This window comes from Dendroctonus ponderosae, unplaced genomic scaffold, assembly GCF_020466585.1.
Source record: "Dendroctonus ponderosae isolate FM_Combo_2020 unplaced genomic scaffold, Dpon_F_20191213v2 Dpon_F_20191213_2, whole genome shotgun sequence".
Classification (NCBI taxonomy): domain Eukaryota; kingdom Metazoa; phylum Arthropoda; class Insecta; order Coleoptera; family Curculionidae; genus Dendroctonus; species Dendroctonus ponderosae.
This window is the reverse complement of record NW_026018165.1, coordinates 4764431-4767615: the sequence shown is the minus strand read 5'-3', so window position 1 is coordinate 4767615 and position 3185 is coordinate 4764431. Positions and strand designations below refer to the sequence as shown.

The window sequence follows — 3185 nt, the reverse complement described above, 5'->3', positions numbered from 1 at the left end:
ATAAGATTTGCTCCTTCTTGTCTGTTCCTTTTAGGCAAATTATCCTTGCATCCTCGTTGCAGATAAAAAATAATTAATGTTTATCCATTACTTTGACAAATAATTTTCGAAACTTACAAACATTACGCTGGTTAAAATAAAAATCTTAAGTTGAGAATAGGCTTTCCGGAACTGCAAACGAGATGCAAAAAAACCTGTTTAGCGAATTCCGTTTTAAAATTTAAATTAGCGAGAAGCCCATTTATACGGCATAGTTGTAAACTGAAATAAGTGCAGCTTTTAGATGATAAAATTATTTATTCTCCATTAAATTGCTTATTTCCTTTATAAATATTTCTTGATCGTAGTTTGTCTTTGACGACTTAGTCTTTGCCGACATGATTCATCAGATTAATTTTTCAATTCCCATTTGCTTGGACGCTTGGCTCGACAAAGGTTATTTTGTAAATAGTTTGTTCGGTCGTACTTTAAAATTACTGTAATAATTAGACGACTTCGGGCATTACAGTATAATTTGCCTGTTTGTATAAGTTGATTTTATCAAAGGGTTTTCTCTAATTCTATAATCTGAGGAATGGGTAAAATAAGCGCGGAGAACAAAAACAGACTAGGCAAAGAAAATACTCAAGAAAAAGAGCAGAGATAAATTGAATGAAAATAAGTTGAAATATTTAAAGATATGAAGAATATTGACGCTTTAAACGTTAAGGGATAAAATTTGGTATATTGGAAATAACAGAAAATAAGAGAAACCGAAGAGGCATATTTAAAACAACGGATACATTATTATGAACAGCAAGAGTAGCAAGGACCTAAACAGTTGGTCTGAGTATGAAAGATACTCCACAAAAAGGTGGGCATCATAGAGAGAAGAAATTATGTCAATAGAAATTATAATAAACCAGAAACATAGGGGAAATAGATAGCAAACAGCGAGCGAGGCACAAAATAAGCAATAATCATAATTGGCGGATGCAATGAGGGATTTTGAAGGCAAGACAAAATATATAGTGAGAAAAAAAAATGGTAAACGACCGAGAGGAAGTTCTTCGACGCGCTGGGTGGATCAAACCAAGGAAATCATTTGGACACAGTCTGCAGGGAGTTTTTCTTTCTGGAGAACCACGATCCGAGCAATTGAGCATGATGTCACCATTCTCTCCCGAGAGTAAACGGACAAGGGAGAGAAACAAATACAATTTTTAAACATAAGGAGAGCATAAATGTACTAGAAAAGAAAACAGTACATAGGGACTATAAAATGAGACAAGTAAACAGTATGGGCATATTTATAATAGATTATAATAGACTATCAGCAGCAAATTAAAATAGGAAAATTGTGATGAATAGACAAGTCAAGAAATTTTCTGAGATGAACAGAACGTAGAGTTATAGTACAATGGATAAAATAGTACAAATTAATAAATAAAGATGCTGCAAGAAAATATATTTTATCTCTCTAGAAAAATATGAATTAATATAAATAGTGTAAGAGAGATTTTTTGAAACGTTTGAAATATGGAAGTTGTGCATTCGGTTTATTTGTAATTCCTTATTTATGATTAAGCGACCAGAACAGCAAGCAAAACAGCCCTTGTTGGATCATCTGATAGGTATGTTTAAAAAGTTGACGTGTGAAAAATGCCAATAAAATTACTAACTGAGTTTACAATTAGATAATAAATCAGTTTCAGTTCAGTTTATTGTTATACTGTTACAAGTAGACATTTTTCTCAAGCAGTTTTTTTATTAGCCCTCAATAAACATTTGGACCTTTTACAAATAATTTTAATAGCTGGGTTAATATTTATTGAAAATTTGTACAAATACAATACAATGCCTTTTAAAACAGAAAACATATTTATTAAATAATCCAAATAAAACTGTGCTGTTTTGCAGCTCCAATATCAATATTTTCTCTCGCTAATAACCACTGTGGATATGATTTTAACGGTAGAGAATTCCTATCTTAAATGCGGGGAGAGTTTCTTATCGGTCAACTTTTCCACTGACAAACCAATAAACATACGCCTCCTCATTTTACAGATTTATTCCCTTATACTGTCATAAGAGGAGACCAAGTGAGCGGCGTAATTCTCATTTATTGCCGCGGGAGTGAAACATATATTTTACTACGGAGCAATATATTTCGAGTGCGAATAAATTTCAGTCGAATTGCCATTTAAGGAGCTGTTGCAAATCAATATTGCTGACCAACTAAGATGTGTGTCTAAGTCATCTTTAGCGCTTTGTGTATTTTAATTAAAGATGTAAGATTATATAATATGAGAGTATTCTTTCTACTACAAAGGAAAACATTTTAAAAGTTCGTGTTCATTTTACGAAATAATTCTTCTTATGAAAATTGAGTTTAAACACATTTTATCGATAACCATGTTCTTTATTAAAGTGACATATTTTTAAGAATTTCCAATGAAAAGTATCTATAGAAAATTATTTTTTTAAGTGATTATAAAAAAGTCTTACAACAGACAATAGGACATAACAATAGATCAAACTTTTTTTGCGCTTATGCAATCCATACCTATTTTCAGTAAAAAAATCAATTTTAAAACACATTTTTAACTCTATATACATACACGTGTGATAATAAATAAAATGTAGTAAATACATAAAATTACCTCTCTGCATCATTTTCAGCGTTAACACCAAAACACTCAGTTTTTCTCTTTTAAATGTTGTCAAGTGTTTTTCTGTCCAAGTGGAGAAAATAAATTTCAAACTCGCTTTTAAATGAGGAAAAAAGCGAAATGTCAGAAACAAATGCGAAAATGAAAAGGTGCTTGACAGTAATAAAGCACGATATTTCCCTGAAGAGAAGTTTGCGAACCGTAAAACGCGACTTGATCCTGAAACGGGTTTTGGCAGCAGGGGGATATCGCACGAACGCACGCGAGCTGAAGACTGAATGGAGAGCAACGGAGCCAAATAGTTGTAGCTCTAAAAGTGGAGCTTAAATGTGTGCTCCAGCAACACAGTCTCATTGTTTTAGCTACCGGCGACCCACTCGAAAAGAAAAACGGGAGAGACGTTGAAACATTAGCTATTGATGAGTGGGCTCAGGCTCATCTGAAGAACTGTTAGAAATTGTCTATAACCAAAAGTTGGCTCCCAAACGATTGAACAAACGAACTTTTTGTTTTGACCACGTTATTTATCATGAT

At 32.7% G+C, this 3185-nt stretch overlaps 1 protein-coding gene across 1 annotated transcript in view; it reads right to left on the bottom strand.

Moving 5' to 3' along the window:
* The window catches only part of LOC125503568, a 66466-nt gene extending 63563 nt beyond the window's left edge, over positions 1-2903 (bottom strand). The window contains exon 1 of the mRNA XM_048664250.1: positions 2643-2903. The gene's annotated coding sequence lies outside the window, so the exon portion shown is untranslated. The remainder of the gene's footprint in view (positions 1-2642) is intronic.
* Positions 2904-3185: the final 282 nt, after the last annotated feature.